Source organism: Lolium perenne, chromosome 2 (genome assembly GCF_019359855.2).
Source record: "Lolium perenne isolate Kyuss_39 chromosome 2, Kyuss_2.0, whole genome shotgun sequence".
In the NCBI taxonomy this organism is placed as follows: Eukaryota; Viridiplantae; Streptophyta; class Magnoliopsida; order Poales; family Poaceae; genus Lolium; species Lolium perenne.
Genome location: NC_067245.2, coordinates 70604039 through 70628614, shown reverse-complemented (window position 1 = coordinate 70628614; position 24576 = coordinate 70604039). Strand labels below are relative to the sequence as shown.

The following is a 24576-nucleotide window of genomic DNA, read 5'->3' as shown; positions in this document are numbered from 1 at the left end:
GCTAGCCAGCTCACCGATTCTGGTTGTCGTGTCATTCTTGACGCTGAGTCTTGTGCGGTTCAGGATCGTCGCACACATGCCCTGGTTGGAGCTGGCCCTCGTAGCCGTAAGTCTCCGGGGCTTTGGGAGTTAGACTGGCTTCGTATTCCTTCCGCTGCCACTCCATCTGCCAGTTCTCCTCCGGTTGTCGCCTCTGTCACCGGCTCTTTTCAGCAGTGGCATCATCGTCTTGGTCACCTTTGTGACTCTCGCCTGTCGTCTTTGGTTCATCGTGACATTCTGGGGTCTGTCTCTGGAGATGGGTCGTTACACTGTCAGGGCTGTAGGTTAGGCAAACAGATTCAGCTTCCCTATCCTATTAGTGTGTCTGTCTCTCAGCGACCGTTCGATTTAGTCCATTCAGATGTTTGGGGTCCGGCTCCCTTCGCTTCGAAAGGGGGCCATCGATACTATATCTTATTCATCAATGATTTTTCACGGTACACCTGGGTGTTTTTCATGCACTCTTGCAGTGAGGTGCTCTCTATTTATCAGCGTTTTGCGGCCATGGTCCGCACTCAGTATTCCTCACCCATTCGCGTGTTGCGTGCTGATTCTGTTGGTGAGTATATCTCCCAGCACCTTCGTGGTGTCCTTGCTGAGGAGGGTACCCTCGCTCAGTTTTCTTGTCCCGGTGCGCATGCTCAAAATGGTGTCGCCGAGCGTAAGCATCGTCATCTTCTTGAGACCACCCGTGCTATGATGATTGCTTCTTCTCTTCCGCCACATTTCTGGGCTGAGGCTGTTGCTACGTCGGCCCACCTCATTAACATTCAGCCTTCCGCTGCTCTACAGGGTGGCATTCCTCTCGAGCGTCTCTCTGGTGCTTCTCCAGACTACTCGACTCTCCGTTCATTTGGTTGCGTCTGCTATGTCCTTCTGCCTCCTCGCGAACGCACCAAACTGACCGCTCAGTCTGTTGAGTGTGTTTTTCTCGGATACAGTGATGAGCATAAGGGCTATCGCTGTTGGGACCCCGTTGGTCGTCGGATGCGCATCTCTCGTGACGTCACGTTTGATGAGACGCGTGATGACCCACAAGTATAGGGGGTGTATCGTAGTATCTTCGATAAGTAAGAATGTCGATCCCAACGAGGAGCAGAAGGTGTTGACAAGCAGTTTCGATGAAGGATTCACTGTAAATGCTCATAGACAAGTATTCAGGGGGTTTTGATGTAACAGATGAATAAAGTACGAGTAAGTAAAGTGCGAGAGTAACAATTGCAGCGAGTGGCCCAATCCTTTTTAGCGCAAAGGACAAGCCGGGTTGTTTACTTATAATGACCAAACGTTCTCGAGGACACACGGGATTTTAGTCTAGTGCTTTCGCTACATACGGCTAAATAATCTTCATTGTTATGATAAGTGTTGTGTGGGTGAACCTATGCTAATGTACCGCCCTTCCTAGGACTAATACATACTTGTGATTATACCCCTTGCAAGCATCCGCAACTACAAGAAAGTAATTAAGAATAAATCTAACCACAACCTTAAACTCTGAGATCCTGTTATCCCTCCTGCATCGATATACCAACGGGGGTTTAGGTTTCTGTCACTCCGGCAACCCCGCAATCGGCAAACGAGTACAAGATGCATTCCCCTAGGCCCATAAAGGTGAAGTGTCGTGTAGTCGACGTTCACACGACACCACTAGAAGAATGACACCACAACTTAAATATCATAACATTGAATATTACTCAACCATAATTCACTACTAACATTTAGACTTCACCCATGTCCTCAAGAACTAAACGAACTACTCACGAGACATCATATGGAACATGATCAGAGGTGATATGATGATGAATAACAATCTGAACATAAACCTTGGTTCAATGGTTTCACTCAATAGCATCAACAACAAGTAGAAATCGATACCGGGAGAGTTTCCCCTATCAAACAATCAAGATCAAACCCAAATTGCTACGGCGGTGACGGTGTCCAGCGGTGGAGACGGCGGTGATGATGGTGGAGATGATGATGATGATGGTGATGGAGATGATGTCCAGCTCGATGACGGTGACGATGGCGTCGATTTCCCCCTCCGGGAGGGAATTTCCCCGGCGGATTCCTGCCCGCCGGAGAGCTCTTTTCTCTCTGGTGTTCTCCGCCCCGCAGAGGCGGCTGTAGCTCTTCGCGAGGTACCCTCTGTGGCTTAGGTCTTCGGGACGAAGGGTTTCGCGAAGAAAAGGAGGCGAAAGGGGCTGTGGGGCCCCCACACCACAAGGTGGCGCGGCCAGGCCATGGGCCGCGCCGGCCTGTGGTCTGGCCCCACCTTGGGCCTTCTCAGCTCCCCCTTCTGGCTTCCTTCGTCATCTGGAAAAATAGGATTTTTGGTATAATTTCCTTCCACAGTTGATCTTCCGAAATATTGCGTTCTGACGGTGCTTTTTCCAGCAGAATCCTGGCTTCGGTGCTCGATCCTCCAATAATGATGAAACATGCAAAATAGATGAAATAACATAAGTATTGTGTCCAAATATGAAATATATCAATGAATAACAGCAAATTATGATACAAAATAGTGATGCAAATTGGACGTATCAACTCCCCCCAAGCTTAGACTTCGCTTGTCCCCAAGCGAAACTGAACTCAGTAAACAGGACCACATGTTTATGGAGTGAAGAGTCGATAAATAAAATACGGACAAGAAGCATCATATTCATTCACATAAGACATTCTAGTAAACAACTTCCTCATATAACTCAACTTGGAACAAGTATAAGGTAATCACAAATAAAGGTGCATAAGAAATCATAGTTGGTGATGGCAAACTTCGTTCTTGGTCAGAGAACAATTAACAGATTATATTTATCTCATTGAGCAGCGCTCTCATGTTAAAGTTTATATGGCACAACTTGCATATTCAATCATAATAGTCTCCTCATAATCATTGATAACTTGCAAAGCTATATTCATTCAGATAAAACTTGAACTAAACAAGGAAAAGTAAAAGACATGATGAAGCAAATCACAATATAATGGTTTGATCACAACTACTCAAATGCTTGCTTGAGATGGAGGGAAATAGGTTTACTGACTCAACATAAAATAAAAGACAGGCCCTTCGCAGAGGGAAGCAGGGATTAAATCATGTGCTAGAGCTTTTCAGTTTTGAAATCATATAAAGAGAATAAAAGTAAAGTTTTGAGAGGTGTTTGTTGTTGTCAACGATCGTAGCGGTACTCTAACCCCTTGCCGGACAACCTTCAAAGAGCGGCTCCCATATTATTTTCATTTTATGTGGCACTCCTTCCAACCTTTCTTTCACAAACCATGGCTAACCGAATCCTCGGGTGCCTCGCCAACAATCTCATACCATGAAGGAGTGCCTTTTTATTTTAGTTTTATTATGATGACACTCCCCCCAACCTTTGCTTACACAAGCCATGGCTAACCGAATCCTTCGGGTGCCATCCATCAATCACATACCATGGAGGAGTGTCTAATTAGGTTAATTAGTTTGGGACTGGGAATCCCATTGCCAGCTCTTTTTGCAAAATTATTGGATAAGCGGATGAAGCCACTAGTCCATTGGTGAAAGTTGCCCAACAAGATTGAAAGATAAAACACCACACACTTCCTCATGAGCTATAAAACATTGACACAAATAAGAGATACTAAGTTTTGAATTGTTTAAAGGTAGCACATGAAGTATTTACTTGGAATGGCAGAAAATACCATGTAGTAGGTAGGTATGGTGGACACAAATGACATAGGTTTGGACTAAGGTTTGGACGCACGAGAAGTATTCCCTCTCAGTACAAGTCTTTGGCTAGCAAGGCTAATTAGCAAGCATAAGAGTTGAAGGAAACAAACAAATATACATGTGATAGAAACAATCATGCATCTTCCTTGTAAGCACAAACAATTTTAACTTCAGAATAATAAGCTATGAGCTAACAAGAAAGAAAGACAATGAAATAACTACATGTATTTCTCTTTTCTACTTAAACCTCAAAGTGTTGTTGCTATTGACCAATGCTAAGTTTGCCAAAACCAAATAGATTTATTCAATGCTCCCAAAGTGATACCAATACTAACAACAAGGTAAATCATATAATAGAGATTGCAAACTAAAATAAGATGTGCAATATGTAAATGATAAGACTTCTCATTAATATTCCATAATGATAACTCACACCAAGGGATACATAGATAACCAACTAAAGGAGAGATACTTCCAAACTGCAACCCATCTTATATGATAACTTCCCTACTCATGATATGACACTACTTGACAATAAAAAGTAAAAGATAGTGATGATGTGATACCGCGGCACTCCCCCAAGCTTGGAACAAACCAAGGGGATGCCAATACCGATGATGAATTACTCCTTCGGCGATGGTGGTGATGAATTCCTGACAAGCTTCTCAATAAGCTCCTGAAGCTCATCAATCTTGTATGTGAGATTGTGAATCATCTCCGAATTGTGCTCGACGCGGTTAAGAAGTCTGTCCGACGGCGAGTCCCAACTCTTGGAGTTATTTCCCCACTCTTCACCCTCAGGCTTCCTCCTTCCTGCAGTGTTAGAGCAATCTATATCCCAATTGCTAGGCAATGCTGCCTTGGGAGTCCCTTCAATTTGATTATTGAAAATTAGATTGTGGAAGGGATGGTGAATGCCTGATAAAGATGTTTTCGGAGCTAGGTAATGACGTGGAACCGCTCCTCCAGTGCGAATTCTTGCGCTCTTGTTTGCACTAAAAGGGTTGTCCACCACCTTGATGCTTGCGATGGTAGCACGCGGGTTTGCGCGCGAATCTTCCTCCACCTCTTCTTCATCCTCTTCCTTGACGTCCTTGTCCTCCTCTTTCCACCCAAGATCTCGATTATCTTCATCCGGAAACTCCTTGCCCTTGTTCTTGGAGACCATGGTGCTTCTAAACTGAAAACAGATCCTGGCAGAAACAGCTCGAAACAAAACACGTCGAGAAAACGATATACGGGCCTCCAGGGGTCCGGGGGATTATATAGCAAAAATTTTCACGACAAAAGGAAAGTACCAGATCGAACTAGAGTCGGAAAGGGGCGACGAGGCGGCCAGACCATAGGTGTGGCACGCCCTCGTGCGTCTTTTCCACTCCGTTTCGATCTCGTAATTTTTCATATTTTCCAAAAACAGCAAAAATATTGTTCGGAAAGTAAATTGCGAACTTTTCATTACCAGTACTGTTACCTATTCAAAGTCGAGTTCTGGCGGACTGTCAATTTGTTCTTTGATGAAAGCCTCCGGTGTTTCCATTCGAATAATATCAACATCAACATTATAAGAATCACCTGAGATATAATGCTTGAGTCTTTGTCCATTCACCACTTGTGTGGCATTGCCTTGGAGAGAGCTAATTTTGATTGCTCCTGAACGATATACCTCCTCAACAACATATGGTCCTTCCCATTTCGAGAGTAATTTCCCTGCAAAGAATCTGAGACGAGACCGATACAATAGGACTTTATCTCCAATATTAAATTCTCTTTTGATAATCCTTCTATCATGCCATTTTTTAACTTTTTCTTTAAAGAGTTTAGCATTTTCATAAGCTTCACTTCTCCATTCATCCAGAGAACTCAATTGCAACAACCTCTTATTACCGGCAAGTTTAGGATCTTTATTTAATTCTCTAACAGCCCAATAAGCTTTGTGCTCTAGTTCTAAAGGTAAATGACAAGCTTTCCCATAAACCATTTTATAAGGTGACATTCCCATGGGATTTTTATAAGCAGTTCTATAAGCCCATAGTGCATCCTTCAATTTACTAGCCCAATTCTTTCTAGTTTTATTAACAGTCTTTTGCAAGATAGATTTAATCTCTCTATTTGATAATTCTACTTGACCACTAGTTTGAGGATGATAAGCGGAAGCAATTCTATGATTAATACCATACCTAGCAAGAGTTTTTCTAAAACCTCCATGAATAAAATGAGAACCTCCATCAGTCATAATATATCTAGGCACTCCAAATCTAGGAAAAATAATGTCTAAAAGCATTCTTAAAGAGGTCTCACCATCAGCACTTTTTGTAGGTATGGCTTCCACCCATTTAGTAACATAATCAACATCAACAAGTATATGAGTGTTACCTTCTGAAGACGGAAAAGGTCCCATGAAGTCAAATCCCCAACAATCAAATGGTTCAATAACAAGAGTATAATTCATAGGCATTTCATTACGTCTGGAGATATTACCAACCCTTTGGCATTCATCACAAGATAAAATAAACTTTCTCGCATCCTTGAAGAGAGTTGGCCAATAAAAACCTGATTGTAGAACCTTTTGCGCGGTTCTTTCTCCCAAGGTGATGTCCTCCATAAGCACTACCATGGCATTTACTCAATACCTCCTGTTGTTCATATTCGGGAACACATCTTCGCATAATACCATCCACTCCTTCTTTATATAAGTGTGGGTCATCCCAGAAATAATGCCTCAAGTCATAAAAGAATTTCCTCCTTTGCTGAGCTGAAAAGGTTGGAGGCAAGTACTTGGAAACAATAAAGTTAGCATAATCAGCATACCAAGGTTGGAGGCAAGTACTTGTAATCACCTTTATTACAGCCAATTGTTCATTTGGAAAACTATCATTAACAGGAACAGGATCATAAGCAATATTTTCCATTCTAGACAAATTATCAGCGACAGGATTATCAGCACCTTTCCTATCTACAATATGTAAATCAAATTCTTGCAAAAGAAGTACCCATCTAATAAGCCTCGGCTTAGCATCTTTCTTTGTCATAAGGTATCTAATTGCAAAGATGATCAAGATGAATCGTAACTTTTGAATCAACAATATAAGATCTAAATTTATCACAAGCAAAGACTACAGCTAATAATTCTTTTTCAGTTGTAGCATAATTTCTTTGAGCAGCATCAAGAGTTTTACTAGCATAATGAATAACATTCAGTTTTTTATTTACTCGCTGTCCAAGAACAGCGCCTACAGCAAAATCACTAGCATCACACATAATTTCAAATGGTAAGTTCCAATCAGGAGGTTCAACTACAGGAGCAGTTGTTAAGGCTTTCTTTAGAGTTTCAAAAGCTTCCTTACAATCATCATCAAAAACAAAAGGTACGTCTTTTTGAAGAAGATTAGTAAGAGGCTTTGAAATCTTGGAGAAATCTTTAATAAATCTCCTATAAAACCCAGCATGACCAAGAACACTACGAATACCTTTAACATCCCTCGGATAGGGCATCTTCTCAATTGCTTCAACTTTAGTTCTATCAACTTCAATACCTCTCTCAGAAATTTTATGTCCCAATACAATTCCTTCATTAACCATAAAGTGGCATTTCTCCCAATTAAGAACAAGGTTAGTTTCTTCACATCTCTGCAAAACTTTATCAAGGTTTCGCAAGCAACTATCAAAAGAATTCCCATAGACGGAAAAATCATCCATGAATACTTCCACAATACTCTCGCAAAAGCCATGAAAAATAGCAGACATGCATCTTTGAAAAGTAGCAGGAGCATTACATAAACCAAAAGGCATACGCCTATAAGCATAAGTTCCATAGGGACAAGTAAAAGTGGTTTTCTCTTGATCTTTAGTTTTAACAGCAATTTGTGAAAACCTTAATAACCATCAAGAAAGCAAAAATGAGTATTTTTAGACAATCTTTCTAGCATTTGATCAATAAATGGTAAAGGGTAATGATCTTTCTTAGTAACTTTATTAACTTTTCAAAAATCAATGCACATTCTATACCCTACAACTACTCTTTGAGGGATGAGCTCATCATTATCATTAGGCACAACAGTCATTCCTCCTTTCTTGGGAACGCAATGCACAGACTAACCCATCTACTATCGGCAATAGGATATATAATACCAGCTTCAAGAAGTTTTAATACCTCATTCCTTACCACCTCCTTCATCTTCTAATTAGACGGGCGCTGATGTTCAACAACAGGCTTTGCATCATCTTCCATATTAATAGCATGTTGGCAAATAGAAGGAGAAATCCCCTTCAAATCATCAAGAGTGTAGCCAATAGCGCCTCGGTGTTTCTTCAATATTTCCAATAGCCTTTCTTCTTCAAACTCGTAAGCTTAGAACTAATAATAACAGGATATATTTTCTTATCATCAATATGAGCATATTTAAGATTATCGTGCAATGGTTTTAAATCAAAGACAGATCTTCCTTTGGTGGCGGTGTTGTACCCAGATCTTCCACCGGTAAATCATGCTTAAGAATAGGTTGGCGAAGAAAAATTTCCTCAAGCTCATCTCTTTCTTTCCTAAAACTTCACTCTCGCTATCCTCCAAATGTTGCCGCAAAGGATTATTAGGAACAAGAACAATAGATGCACACTGCTCCATTTTAAAATCATTATTAGGCAAATCAGCTTTATAAGGAGCTTTGGTAAATTTAGAGAAGTTAAACTCATATGATTCACCAGCAAATTTAGTCAAAATTTTCTCTTTCTTGCAATCTATAATAGCTCCACAAGTATTTAGAAAAGGTCTACCAAAAATAATAGGACAATAATCACTAGCAGCAGAACCAAGTACCAAAAGTCAGCAGGATATTTAATCTTACCACATAGAACTTCCACATCTCGAACAATACCAATTGGAGAAATAGTTTCTCTATTAGCCAGCTGAATAACCACATCAATATCTTCAAGTTCACAAGAACCAATTTCGTGCATAATCTCCGTATAAAGCTCATAAGGAATAGCACTAACACTTGCACCAATATCACATAAACCATAATAGCAATGATCACCAATTCTAACAGATAGCATAGGAACACTAACTTGTTTGGGTTTATTAGGATGTGAAACAATATTAGAAGCATCTTCACGAGAAAATAATATGACCATCCTCCACATTTTCAAACCAAGATCTTTAACTATTGCAACAAAGAGGTTCAACTTTTATTTGTTCTTCGTGTTCTCTGTGTTTCTTTTCACTTTTATGAACCGCACTATTTATAAATGTAGTACTCCTTCATTTTAGCGAGGAAAGGAGTTTTTTCAATATAAGCTTCAGGAATAACATGATCAGCTTCAACTACAACGCATTTATTAATAGATGAATCAATTTTATCTTTATACGGTTCATGATACTTATCAAAATTCTTCTTAGGCAATTCATAATGAGAGGCAAAAGCTTTATAAAGATTTGCAGCAACTTGAGAATCAAGACCATATGTAGCACTCATATTACGAAATTTATCAGTATCCATAAAAGGTTCAATGCATTTATAATCATAAATTATACCTGATTCTCTATCCTTGTCGTTCTCCCAACCTTCAAAGATTTTCTTGGATCCGATCAAGAAGGTCCCTTTTAAACTCTTCTTTTGTTGCGTGTAAATGATCCGTAACAAGAAGTATCCAAAGAAGGTCTTGTCTTGAAAAGAAAGTCTTGCATAGAAATTATCAATAATAACATTACCAGGAAGCTCATGAATGGGACATTTGAGCATTAAAGACTTCAATCTCCCCCAAGCTTGGGCAATACTTTCTCCATCATGAGGCCAGAAATTATATACGCGGTTACGATCTTTGTGAATTTCACTTGGAGGATAGAATTTAGAATAAAATAAAGGCACAATGTCCTCCCAATCAAGAGAATCACCATTCTTCAGCAATTTATACCAATGCGCCGCTTTACCAGACAGCGATATAGAGAATAGTTTCTTTCTAACTTCATCCATGGCAATACCTGCACATTTGAATAACCCGTATAATTCATGCAAAAACAGTAAATGATCACCAGGATGGACAGTTCCATCCCCTTCATAGCGGTTATCCATAACACGTTCAATAATTTTCATAGGTATTTTATATGGTATCACTTCCTCACCTGGCGCCTCATCCACTACCGTTGCAGTAGTAGTAGATTTCCCAAATAGAAATTGAAGAGAAGATCTCTCCATAATGACTTATAGCGAGCAGAAATAAAATCAGCACAAACAAGTAAGGTTTTCCTTACCAATTCCACTTACCAATAGCGCTTCACTCCCCGGCAACGGCGCCAGAAAATAGTCTTGATGACCCACAAGTATAGGGGGTGTATCGTAGTATCTTCGATAAGTAAGAATGTCGATCCCAACGAGGAGCAGAAGGTGTTGACAAGCAGTTTCGATGAAGGATTCACTGTAAATGCTCACAGACAAGTATTCAGGGGGTTTTGATGTAACAGATGAATAAAGTACGAGTAAGTAAAGTGCGAGAGTAACAATTGCAGCGAGTGGCCCAATCCTTTTTAGCGCAAAGGACAAGCCGGGTTGTTTACTTATAATGACCAAACGTTCTCGAGGACACACGGGATTTTAGTCTAGTGCTTTCGCTACATACGGCTAAATAATCTTCATTGTTATGATAAGTGTTGTGTGGGTGAACCTATGCTAATGTACCGCCCTTCCTAGGACTAATACATACTTGTGATTATACCCCTTGCAAGCATCCGCAACTACAAGAAAGTAATTAAGAATAAATCTAACCACAGCCTTAAACTACGAGATCCTGCTATCCCTCCTGCATCGATATACCAACGGGGGTTTAGGTTTCTGTCACTCCGGCAACCCCGCAATCGGCAAACGAGTACAAGATGCATTCCCCTAGGCCCATAAAGGTGAAGTGTCGTGTAGTCGACGTTCACACGACACCACTAGAAGAATGACACCACAACTTAAATATCATAACATTGAATATTACTCAACCATAATTCACTACTAACATTTAGACTTCACCCATGTCCTCAAGAACTAAACGAACTACTCACGAGACATCATATGGAACATGATCAGAGGTGATATGATGATGAATAACAATCTGAACATAAACCTTGGTTCAATGGTTTCACTCAATAGCATCAACAACAAGTAGAAATCGATACCGGGAGAGTTTCCCCTATCAAACAATCAAGATCAAACCCAAATTGCTACGGCGGTGACGGTGTCCAGCGGTGGAGACGGCGGTGATGATGGTGGAGATGATGATGATGGTGGTGGAGATGATGTCCAGCTCGATGACGGTGACGATGGCTTCGATTTCCCCCTCCGGGAGGGAATTTCCCCGGCGGATTCCTGCCCGCCGGAGAGCTCTTTTCTCTCTGGTGTTCTCCGCCCCGCAGAGGCGGCTGTAGCTCTTCGCGAGGTACCCTCTGTGGCTTAGGTCTTCGGGACGAAGGGTTTCGCGAAGAAAAGGAGGCGAAAGGGGCTGTGGGGCCCCCACACCACAAGGTGGCGCGGCCAGGCCATGGGCCGCGCCGGCCTGTGGTCTGGCCCCACCTTGGGCCTTCTCGCTCCCCTTCGGCTTCCTTCGTCATCTGAAAAATAGGATTTTTGGTATAATTTCCTTCCACAGTTGATCTTCCGAAATATTGCGTTACGACGGTGCTTTTTTCCAGCAGAATCCTGGCTCCGGTGCTCGATCCTCCAATAATGATGAAACATGCAAAATAGATGAAATAACATAAGTATTGTGTCCAAATATGAAATATATCAATGAATAACAGCAAATTATGATACAAAATAGTGATGCAAATTGGACGTATCAACGCGTCCCTTCTATCCTCGCCCCACCTCGGGTACTTACCCGGTGGATGATATTTCTTTTCTTCTTTTTCCGGATGCACCCCCTGTTGTCCCTCCTCCCCTCCCTCCTACTTCCGATGCGCCCCCTTCGGCGCCATCCTCTCGTTTTTCTAGTCCACCTAGTACTCCTCGTTCTCCGGCTTCGGCTCCTTCCGATGTTGTCCCTTCTTCCTCTTCTTCTGATGACTTGTCTTCTGCATATGAGCCTCCCCCTTCACGGCCTATTCGTCAGCGTCGTGCTCCAGTTCGTTACTCTCCTAGTCAGTATGGTCTCTCTGTCATTTCCGAGCCGACTTCTTATCGGGATGCCGAGCGTCATCCTGAATGGCAGCTTGCCATGGCAGAGGAGATCGCTGCGCTTGAGCGCACTGGCACTTGGGATCTTGTTTCTCCTCCTTCTGGTGTTCGTCCTATCACGTGTAAGTGGGTCTATAAAATTAAGACTCGCTCTGATGGATCTCTTGAGCGCTATAAAGCGTGTCTTGTGGCTCGTGGCTTTCAGCAGGAGCACGGTCGTGACTATGATGAGACTTTTGCCCCTGTGGCTCATATGACTACTGTGCGTACCCTTCTTGCTGTTGCTTCTGTTCGCCGCTGGTCTGTCTCCTAGCTTGATGTTCAGAATGCTTTTCTTAATGGCGAGTTGAGTGAGGAGGTTTACATGCAGCCTCCTCCTGGGTATTCTGTTCCCGATGGGATGGTTTGTCGTCTTCGATGTTCTCTCTATGGTCTCAAACAGGCCCCTCGTGCCTGGTTTGAGCGCTTTGCCTCTGTGGTGACTGCTGCTGGTTTCTCTCCTAGTCTTCATGATCCAGCACTTTTCGTTCACACTTCTCCTCGTGGACGCACCCTTCTCCTTCTCTATGTTGATGATATGATCATTACTGGTGATGATCCTGAGTATATTGCCTTTGTAAAGGCTCGTCTTCGTGATCAGTTTCTCATGACTGATTTTGGTCATCTTCGCTATTTTCTTGGGATTGAGGTTTCCTCCACTTCTGATGGCTTTTCTATCTCTCAGGAGAAGTACATTCAGGATCTTCTTGCTCGTGCTACTCTTGGGGATGAGCGCACGGTTGATACTCCTATGGAGCTTAATGTTAAGCTTCGTCCTACTGATGGTGATCCTCTTCCTGATCCCACACGTTATCGTCATCTTGTTGGGAGTCTTGTTTATCTTGCTGTCACTCGTCCTGATATTTCTTATCCTGTTCATATTCTGAGTCAGTTTGTCTCAGCTCCTACCACTATTCACTACAGTCATCTCCTCCGTGTTCTTCGTTACCTTCGTGGCACGATCACTCGTCGCCTTTTCTTTCCTCGTTCTAGCTCTCGGATGCTACGTGGGCGAGTGATCCTACGGATCGTCGTTCACTTTCTGCTTACTGTGTGTTTCTTGGTGGTTCGCTTGTTGCTTGGAAGACGAAGAAACAGGTAGCGGTTTCTCGTTCGAGTGTTGAGGCTGAGCTGCGGGCTATGGCTTTGTTGATTGCTGAGGTGACCTGGTTACGGTGGTTGCTTGCAGATTTTGGGGTCTCTGTTATGACACCCACTCCACTTTTGTCTGACAATCAGTGCTATCAGTGTGCACGTGATCCGGTCAAGCATGAGCTGACCAAGCATATTGGTGTTGATGCTTTTTATACACGTGCTCAGGTGCAGGATGAGGTTGTTGCGGTTCATTATGTGCCTTCAGATTTGCAGTTGGCGGATTTCTTTACAAAGGCACAAACTCGAGCGCAGCATGACTTTTTGCTCTCCAAACTCAGTGTTGTGGATCCACCATGAGTTTGCGGGGGGGTGTTAGAGTATATATCTGTATATTGTAGTTTCCCCATATGTTAGGGGGCTTACTGCATATTTGCACCTGTACATGTACTATATATTGTGACCTTTGGCCCCCTGATAATACAACACGCATATTCATCTAACAGTAGGCAGCCAATGTATCGTAGGATATGCCTACTGCCTACGGTTGAGGCTGGTACCTGCAGGACTGTGGACGCCACCGGTGTACGATGAAGAGGCAAGGCAAAGATGCAAGACGGAGAAAGGAAATCCTGATCGATCAGGCCGGGTTGGTTATCTCCTTGCGGCCGACGGTTGTTGGCCCAGCCATAATATGCATCCGAGGACCTTCCTATGACCATGAAGATGAACTCCGGTGAGATGCACTACAGGATCACCAATCTGTTCGAGTACCTTCTAACAACCGCGGCGATAAACTCCGTGTCGGGACGTGCGTACACGATCACCAATCCATGTAGATACACACGTATTGCAAATCCGGCAAGACATACGTATCGCAACACCAATCTGCTCCGCGTCGATGAACTCCGGCTAGACGCGTAAACAATCATCAATCCGCCTAGACGCACACGTATTACATATCAGCTAAGTATCCAATCTAGCAGCTAGATTGATCAAGCTAGCACTCAATCGTACGCAACGCAAAAATTGATTAATTGTTATCGAGCCTTTCTTCAATCCTTCAACTCACTCCGGTGGCATCACCTCCAAATCTTCCATCATGTCCTTGCTTTGAACGCCTGGGTATTAATCCACTGACACCAGTAAAGTGGTGCGGCTCCAGATAGCAGCAGCTGTATTTACCCCCCACCCAGCTCTCGTTGTGCTACAGTACCCTGTGTGGAGTTTGCTCTCTTTGAGCCTTTCTCTCCTTGCTCCTCCAACCGGCCTCTCTCCCCCTCGCCGCCGGCGGCCATGGTGGCTGACGGTGGGTGGGAGAGAGGTATGGCTTCTTCTAGTTTTAGGTTCTATAGTTTGTAGCTTCTCCCCGGCGAATAAAACGGTGGGCAGATCCGGATCTGGTGATGCTATTTCTCTTGTTCTTCAATCTCTGATTCTTGGAACTGAGAAAAGCATCGGTGGATCTCATGCTACCACCTTGCTGCCGCGTCCATGGCGAGATCTGTTCTTGGCTGGTCTTGCTCTTGTTTTCCCCACCCCTTCTTGCTGCAATAAAATGCCTCAGTGGTGCTATTTGGAAGCTTTGGTTGATCTTGGCATCTTTGTTGCATTTTGCCGTCTTTGTCTGGCGAGTTCTTCCTTGGGGGACATTTGCTGGCATCGATGCCTCGCCCCCGTGTTCGATGGCCGAAGGGCGGCCCTCGACCAGAAGCCCAACCTCCTCTGGAGGCCCTCTGCTACACAGCGTCGGAGCTCGCCGTGGCTACACCCCCAAGTGGTTCGTCCCCGGTGGTGTTGACATGGCCGTCGCTGGTAGTTCTTCGTCGGATTGGAGAGCGCCCCGAGCTACTTCCTCTCTGACCTCGACGTCTTGTGCCTCGAGGTCGCCGGCGACCGGTGGAGAAGGGGACCGAGCACCTGATTGCTTTTCCAGATTTCTTGCTAGGGTCCTTTCTGTAAAGTGCAATGTCTTTTCTTCAAATTTCAGGTTTTTTAGGGCTAGAGATGTAAAAGGGCATTGCTGTAATTCCTGTACCCACCGCTTTTAATTAATGCTTCCAGGCCTTTCGGGGCCGTTCTTGTTCAAAAAAAAAAAGGATCCTAGGTTGAGCTACGCCGTGAAGAACATCTCAATGCGGGAGCTGTGTTTGGGATTAAAGAGGAAAACGAAAGAAAACATAAAAGAGATACCGAACGTGGTAATGGCAATGGTGGCTAATTTGTTTACTTTAGTATAACTAGCAGAAGTGCCCGTGCGTTGCATCGGAAAACAAACACTCAAACGCTCCATCAAACCATTCTATATTACGCTTTTTATGGGAAACTAACACTTTTTCCGATCCAAATTAATTAACTCAACTTTATTTAAATATGCATGTACCTAAAGCTAAAACACATCTACATACATCCGTATCTAGATAAAATTGAGAATTTGAATTGGAGGGAATATTTTATTTTGCCTCATTCATATTGACAATGAAAATAAATTGCCCATTAACTAAAGTTTGGCTGGTTAATAAAAATACCCTAACATTAAGAGCTAGAGCATGGATCTATTGTTCATAAAAAATTCAATTAAAGGTAGACAAAAGGTCAAGAACTTTTAAAATTTCACTAAAATTATTTACGTTGGGCTTCCTAGGCTGGTGGACCTCCTGATTAAAATTAAATCTTTTCCAAATGATTTGTATATTTTTAAATGTTTAGTTGTTCTCAAAAAAAAATGTTTAGTTTAAATTAAGTAAGCAAGATTTTTAAAAATCTTGAGTGTTTTAAAACCTTTTTTTAACCCCTAAGCTTGCTATCTTTTTCTCAAAATGAAATTAAAAATAATTTTAAGAATATAAAGCCCTCACTAAACTTGCCGCCCTAGCAGCCTACCTAACCCAAGCGCGCCTCGGTCGTCTCTCCTCCAAGCGCCGGCCGGCCATCCTAGGCATCAAATCAGGGCCGCGCCTCCCGAACGGCCGTCACGCCACAGACCTTGTCGCGGAAGCTCTCGCGGAAGCGGGCGGCTGCTTGATTGATTTTCCTCTGATTTTGCTTTAGATTCCCCTTCCTTCCCTTTCCATATCAGGATGGAGATTTTGGTTGCGTGCTCGCTTCCCTTCCTTCGTACCAATCCATGGTACTAATTCCTTCCTGATTGCATCCTTCCTTCTTTATTTCCCCTCCTTTCCTAAAGTCTCCGGGACCTTGCTTTAATCCGGGTCTCCCAGCAGCGTCCAATTCATGGGCTCCATATTTGGAGTTGCTTGTTGTTCCTAATCAGCTTGTTATAATCCAGAAAATTTAGGCATATACTCCCTCCGTGCAGAAATATAAGGGTGAATTCTAATTGTTGCTGGGGCACTGTGTTGTGTTACAGGGTGCTCCTCGCTCGCGTCCGTCGGATCTGCATCCAACAGTGTATCTGAAACGGTGGCTTATCTAGAAAGCCTAGGCTGCACGTGGCCAGGCTGTGAGGAAATAAATCCAGCTATCTCGTCTTCATCTCGCGTTTGTCAACGAGAAAGAGCTACGATCGAGAAATCCCCATCTCCTGTATCCCCAACACCAGGAACCAGAGGTAGTGGTCGCGTGCGCATCCGACGACGCCTGCCGCCCCGATGCGCTCGATCTTCACCGGAGAACCGCCCGACCTCGGCGCGCTCGAACTTCGCCGGTGAATTAGCGGCCAGGCACGCCTAACCTCCGCCGGCGACTCACATTCCTGGCCCCGGCGCGCGCAACCGAGGCGGCACTCGACCCTGATTTCCTTGCGGCGGAGCTGGACCGCGACGGCCGGATCAGCGGCTAGGAGACCGTCGTCTTCTTCAAGGCCTCCGGTTTCCCTCAGCCTGACTTAGCCCAGGTACCGCCAGATCCGCTTGATTTGGGCGGAGCTTGTAGTTTTAGGAGCTAAATTTTTTGCTTGACAAGCATCAGAGTTTAGGGATGCATTTTCTGAGATACAAAATGATGAGTTATCATGCTGGATGTATTTTTTTGTAAAGGGATTGTACTTTCCTACCTTTTCTTTCTCCATTCTGGGTATCATATTGTAATTGGATGTAACAATAGCAATCTGAATGTACTTCCTACGATTTTTTTACATCCGGATTGATGAAAACCTGTAGGTGTTTTTTTCAATTTTTGTTTGAAACTTTATGCATCTGGATGTAATTATATATATTTGATCAATTTGCTTGGGATGCAGTACTATATTTGTTACATCTAATATGCGTTTGGATGTCTCTGAATTTTTTTATATCTAAGTAAATTTTTGGAGCTAGATGTATTTTCTCTTTTGTTTTTACATCTAGAATGATGGCTGCGGTGAAATTATTTTCTTATGCTACATCTAGAATCTTGAAATAAGGTTGCCCAGATTTATACGTAACAATAGTACGTTCCTCAGATTTAGATGTAATTTCTTTCTCTTTTCTACATTCATCACTGTCAAATTTTTACATCTTCCATTGGAATCACAAACAACATTAGTATCTTTTCTACGATGTAACTTTTTGTAGAACTTTTTACATGCCAATACTTATTCTTAACTGAGGAAGAAAAGAAGCAAATGGCAGATCCATTATTTTGTGCTTTATTTGTGTGAATTTGGAACCACATGATGTATTTTTTTCACGATCAAGTTCTCTTTTTTTTTTTTTGGCTCTTCACGGAGCCGGAAAATACTTCTACATGTGCGTCGTTGCAGGCGGCCGAGACAAAGTGGGGACCCCGGGCAGAAAGAAGAAACGTGCGAAACAAGGACTTTTCTAATTGTGAAACGGGAGAGATGTCGGACCGGTTTATTTCTATATTTGGGTGGGGCACTCTATAAGACTATCTGGTGCTAGGGCACTGTGTAGCAATGTCAAAAAAAAATATAAGACGTTTAACAAAACGTTCCGACCAGGTGAAAACGTACAAAATGACTTTGCTACCCCTGAGTAAATCGTGGCCGCGGGAGCGTCTTCCATCTCCGCCCCGAGAGACATCATCTTACAGATCTCGTCCGACCTCGCGATCTCCTCCGACTCCGATCGCCAGCTTCTATCCCCACCCCATCCAGAGCACAAGTCTTCCATAGCCCCGGTCCCTCCTCATCTCTGTGCTAGGTCCCCTGATCGGTTGATCCCCAGGTCGCCTCATCGTCTGGTCCCAGGCCGGAGCGGAGAGGGAGAGGGCAGGCACAGGAGCGGCGGAGGCCGGGGTGAGGGCAGGGACCATAGACGGCAGCAGGTAACGGGCGGCGGTGGAGGCCAGGGTGAGGGCAAGGACCATCGACGACAGCAGGCAACATGCGGCAGTGGTGGCGGCGTCCTCAGGCCCTGCAACAATTACAGCACAAGCACAGTATCCAATTGAATCCAACATTGTACTGAATCCTACTAAATCCAACATTGGACTGGATCCAGTATCGAACTGAATGAAACAATACAAAGAAAGCAAGCTAGCCACAAAGAGCATCTGGTCAAGATTAAGACGAGGAGACAGAGAGAGCTTACATCATCTTGCAGCAAGGCAGGGAGAAATGGCCTGCGATTTTGACTGCACGGTGGACACATCAGACACAAGTTAAAACCAATTGAAAAACTGAATATGTTTGCAAAATTATGACAGCAACAACGAACTATCAACTACTGTTGGCATTCACACAAATAAACGGATTGCTGCGAGGACAGTAAGAGGTACCCGCAGTACCAGTGCTCACCGCCAGTCACCGCGACCACCAATCTGACCTGAATTCAAGTGTCACCAACTGTATCTTTCTTTACGATCCTAGAGGAAAGAAATAGATAAAGAAGTTTGGTTAGAATTTATTATGTCCTTTTCACATAAAGCACACAAGATAGAAACAGAAGCTTGCAAGGATATGATTCATGGATGAAACCATTGCAAAAACAACTCTCCGATGGACTGTAATTTCACAAATTCAGTTAACTGTTCTGCACATTAGTTACTACTCCAAATTGCAAGTTCAGCACAAGCACTACAAGCAACAGTTTAATTGGACAAGCACTACAAGCAATGGTTTTACAAATTAAAAAGACAAAGCCATCCTAGCAGCACGTTGGCAGACAATTTCTGTGATATGACTTTAGACAGCTACTACAAACAGCAAACTGCAAATGTTCTTGTGATCAGTCCTCCAGACCTTGACATTGAAAGCACCAATGAACAGATGGGGTTCTCATTTCATTATGTTATATCAAAATATCAGCAGAAACTGAAACAATTTGCATGGGAAATGAACATTGAGGTTCACAATAGTTAATTTATGCACCATTTATTGATATGGCACCATATCAGCAGAAACTGTAATACTTTGCATGGGAAACTAGCTAGTTTTCTCTACTCCACATACTGAAGGAGTAGCTCCAAGGAACTGAGCATATGACATGCACATATACCCCTTGTGTTGATCAATAAGGTTGTTTATGCCCTACTTCGTTCAAGAAATTATACTCCAGTAAACTAGTGACAATACAATTAGTGTCAATGCTCAAACACTTGCACTGTGATTATGCTGAATTTATATTGCCCAGTGAATGTGAAGTGTGCGCAGTATATAAGTTAATAACTCTGGTGGGGTATCAGTTTTATGAAAACTACCCCCTTCACAAAAACTATCCCCATATTCTGGTGGAGTACAAGGCAACCTCTTCCTCTACTTTTGGTATGAAATTGTAATTGTACAATTTGACAGAGTCCAACCTCATTGTACTCACAGGAAAATACAGAAAATACAGGAAATAATCGGAAGCATGAAGATCAAATACAGAACCACCACAAATTGTCTCAGAAACAAGATAAGCAAGATTAGGCAATGCAGAGCATAGAGAAAGACTCATCTCTTTCTTCGTCGTTCTGATCGGAGAAGACGAAGGTGACGACGGCCCCGCTGCTCCCACGCGCTGGCAGAGTCCTCTCGCAGTCTCGCTGCTCCGGCGCTCCGTACGAGCGTCTGGCACTTTTCCTCCTCCCGCGGCGCCCATCAACAGCAGCTCGAACACGTCGCTGTACATCACAGACGCGTACAACTCCGTGGGCCACGCGGCGGGGGCTGCCGCCCTGCTCGCGTCCGTGTAGTAGCAGGCCCGCACGGACCCCAGCAGGCTCCAGGACGAGGAGAGAAGTGCGGCGTGAACGCTGAGGAAGAAAGCCACGCCTAAGTCCGGCGCTTGCTCATGGACCGGAGCAGGAGGGCGGTCCAGGGGGGCACGCCGACGGGCCCGCCATGGATTGAGCTCCGAACGGGCCAACCCCGCCTGGCACAGGATCAAGGTTCTCAGCGCCCTCTAGAGAGGCAGCGACAGGACCTGGAAGACCACCTCGCGGGCTTGTAGACAGGCAGGTCCATGAGGAGGCTCCACTGGTTCCTTCGCCCTGACATGCCGACGCTATCGTTGTTGTTCCCCGTAGATCAGGGGCCTCAAATTCGAACCTTTGACAGCAAAAGGAGGGGATTTCTGCGGGGAGAAAGGCGGCGGCGCGGTGCGAGGTGAGTTCCTGCAGGGAGATAGGCGGCGGTGGAGAGAAGCAAGGTAGGGGCGGCGGCGGTGCCACGGGCCATGGAAGAGAGCATCGGAGGGGAAGGGAGAGGCTATCCTGTGAGTGTGAGAGAGGATTGAGCGTTGCGCGTGAGCGAACGGTGCACGGAACGACATGTGAGGGTAAAAAAGGAAACTCGGGAAAATTTTGTTCGTAACAAAACTTGAACGTGACATGCCCCAACGTCTTATATTAAAAAACGGAGGGACTATTGATACAAAATTCCGTGCGTCAGCCAGCGCCGGCACCCTGATATTTTGTCCAAAAAAGCCCAACACATCGAAGGAAATACAGGGCCGCAATGCAATTTATCACCGGCTGAGCTGACGAAGCTTCCCCAACTGCGATGTTATCTGTCGAAACTGAACTTGTTCAGTAGACGGCGCGGCGGCTGGAATACCGGCGTCGACCACGAGCGAGCGGCGCGGCAAACGGGGAAGAAAAGGGGAAAGCAGAGGGTAGCTCACCCGCCTTCGATGGAGTGGACGAAGAGGGTTAGGGACGGCCGGAGGCGAGGAAGAGGCGGCAGGTGCGCGCGGCGTCCGCGTCGGAGGAGCTACAGGTTGAGCACGGACTTGTCGTCTCCGAGCGAGCCAGGGCGGGGGATTGGCGCACGAGGATGCGCCTCACTGCAGAGAACCAGGAGATGGCGGCGCTGGGCGCGGGGCGCCAAAGGAAGGTCGCCGGCGTCGAACATCCGCAGCACTGGCGGCCCCGTGGCTCCTTTCTCTCCTTGCTCGCCCTCCTCCTACTCTCGCCCGCAAGCAATCCCGTGACATGGTCGAGGATCTGTTGGATGGGTGGCGAATCGGCGCGGACCTCGGAGGCGCGGGTGCTCGCTGAAGCAGGACATGGGAGGGACGAGGAGCGCAATAGGGCGCGGCCGGGCGGGACTGAAAGTTTTGTCCGACCTTGCATTCCGTGAGCCCGAGGGCTTCTCCTCGGTGGCCTCCTCAAGGCACGCGTTGGCCTCGTCCCCCGCCGCCGCCTGGTCTCCCGTCGGGTTCGAGCTTCTCTAGGAGGAGGCTCCGCCGGCAGGGCACGGCGAGCGACGCTGCTGCGCCGGGATGTGGCCGCGGCGAGCCCCGCGCCTGCGTACGCTCTACGGCGTCGCGCGCGGCCTTGGCAGGGCGGCCCGCGGGCGGCGGCGGCGTTGACCCGCGGCAAGCAAGCTGATGCGCCGGGATGTGGTCGCGGCGAGCGACGCTGCTGCGCCGGGATGTGGCCGCGGCGAGTTCTTCCGTGCGCCCGCGCCCTTGCAGACAGCGACTTCTGTGCGCTATAGCCCCTGCAGACGCTCGACGGCGTTGCGGTCGCGTCGAGTTCTTCCGTGCGCCCGCGCCCTTGCAGACGGCGAGTTCCGTGCGCCAGCGTGTGGAAACGGACGCGGTGGATGAGGAAAAGGAAAAAAACAGACGAACCGGTACCATGGTATTAGTGTGTTATATGCGATATAGTGGGAGGGCAAAACCGTCCAATAAAAAGTTGGACGAAAATTTTGGCAGAAACCTTAGCTCCTTTATTATTAGGTATAGATTTAGTCTAAATCTAATGGTTATAAATTTTCCTTCCATTAAATTAAGGGTCGGATGTTTCTGATTTTTGTGGTAATTTCTAGTTAGTTCTCTTTTTTCTGGTTAACCCTTAATGTACTTTTAATAGATAATAGATATACCAATTACCACATGAAGCATTTTCTGTTTCCAACCAAATAACAATGAACGAAGCAGTTTCAACCTTCGCCATGAACATTAAAAGTAAAGCTAAGAACACCAGTGTTCATATGCAACAGCGGAGCGTGTCTCTCTCCCACACAAAGAATGCTAGGATCCAATTTTATTCAAACAAAAAAAAACATACAGACGCTCCAAGTAAAGCACATAAGATGTGACGGAATAAAAATATAGTTTCACTAGAGGTGACCTGATAAGTTGTCGACGAAGAAGGGGTTGCCTTGGGCATCCCCAAGCTTAGATGCTTGAGTCTTCTTGAAATATGCAGGGATGAACCACTGGGGCATCCCCAAGCTTAGAGTTTTCACTCTTCTTGATCATATTGTATCATCCTCCTCTCTTGATCCTTGAAAACTTCCTCCACATCAAACTCAAAACAAACTCATTAGAGGGTTAGTGCATAATCAAAAATTCACATATTCAGAGGTGAAATAATCACTCTTAACACTTCTGGACATTGCACAAAGCTACTGAAAGTTAATGGAACAAAGAAATCCATCCAACATAGCAAAACAGGCAATGCGAAATAAAAGGCAGAATCTGTCAAAACAGAACAGTCCGTAAAGACGAATTTTTTAGAGGCACTTAACTTGCTCAGATGAAAAAGCTCACCTTGAATGAAAGTTGCATACATATCTGAGGATCACTCACGTAAATTGGCAGATTTTTCTGAGTTATCTACAGAGGGGGCTACTCAAATTCGTGACAGCAAGAAATCTGTTTCTGTGCAGTAATCCAAATCTAGTATCAACCTTACTATCAAAGACTTTACTTGGCACAACAATGCAATAAAATAAAGATAAGAAGAGGTTGCTACAGTAGTAACAACTTCCAAGACTAAAATATAAAACAAAAGTGCAGAAGTAAAATAATGGGTTGTCTCCCGTAAGCGCTTTTCTTTAACGCCTTTCAGCTAGGTGCAGAAAGTGTGTATCAAGTATTATCAAGAGAAGAAGCATCAACATCATAATTTGTTCTAATGATAGAATCAAAAGTTAACTTCATTCTCTTTCTAGGGAAGTGTTCCATACCTTTCTTGAGAGGAAATTGATACTTAATATTCCCTTCCTTCATATCAATAATAGCACCAACAGTTCGAAGAAAAGGCCTTCCCAAAATAATGGGACAAGATGCATTGCATTCAATATCTAAGACAACAAAATTAACGGGGACAAGGTTATTGTTTAACTTAATGCGAACATTATCAATCCTCCCCAAAGGTTTCTTCATAGAATTATCAACAAGATTAACATCCAAATAATAATTTTTCAATGGTGGCAAGTTAAGCATATCATAGATTTTCTTAGGCATAACAGAAATACTTGCACCAAGATCACATAAAGCATTACAATCAAAATCATTGACCTTCATCTTAATGATGGGCTCCCAACCATCTTCTAACTTCCTAGGAATAGAAGTTTCAAGTTTTAATTTATCTTCTCTAGCTTTAATGAGAGCATTTGTAATATGTTTTGTAAAGGCCAAATTTATAGCACTAGCATTAGGACTTCTAGCAAGTTTTTGTAAGAACTTTATAACTTCAGAGATATGACAATCATCAAAATCTAAACCATTATGATCTAAAGAAATGAGATCATTGTCCCCAATATTTTGAAAAATTTCAGCAGTTTTATTACAAGTAGTTTCAGCAGTTTTAGCAGTTTCAGCCAGTTTTGCACGCTTTGCATTAGGAGTAGAAACATTGCCAACAACAATTATTTTACCATTAATAGTAGGAGGTTTAGCAACATGTGAAGCATCAACATTATTAGTGGTGGTTATAGTCCAAACTTTAGCTACATTATTCTCTTTAGCAAGTTTTTCTTCTTTTTTCCACCTAGCATGCAATTCAGCCATCAATCTAATATTTTCATTAATTCGAACTTGGATAGCGTTTGCTATAGCAAATGACTTAATATCTTTAGTTTCATTAGGCATAGCTTTCAATTTTAAAAGATCAACATCAGCGGCAGGACTATCAACCTTAGAAGCAGGAACATCAATTTTACCAAGCTTTTCTTCAACATATTTGTTAAAAGCAGTTTGTGTACTAATAAATTATTTAAGCATGGCTTCAAGACCAGAGGGTACACTCCTATTATTGTTGTAAGAATTACCATAACCATTACTATTATTAGAAAGATATGGCCTATAGTTGTTACCAAAATTATTCCGATAAGCATTGTTGTTGAAATTATTATTTTTAATGAAGTTCACATCAACATGCTCTTCTTGAGCAACCAATGAAGTTAAAGGAACATTATTAGGATCAACA

General features: G+C 44.0%; 1 long non-coding RNA gene across 1 annotated transcript; it reads right to left on the bottom strand.

Annotated features, from left to right (window-relative positions):
- Window positions 1-17785: 17785 nt before the first annotated feature.
- On the bottom strand, window positions 17786-20666 carry LOC139836018 (uncharacterized). Its single transcript, XR_011751648.1, has 3 exons — window positions 18728-20666; window positions 18522-18564; window positions 17786-18344 (listed from the first exon to the last, which is right to left on the bottom strand). It is a non-coding gene; the product is annotated as an uncharacterized lncRNA (long non-coding RNA).
- Window positions 20667-24576: the final 3910 nt, after the last annotated feature.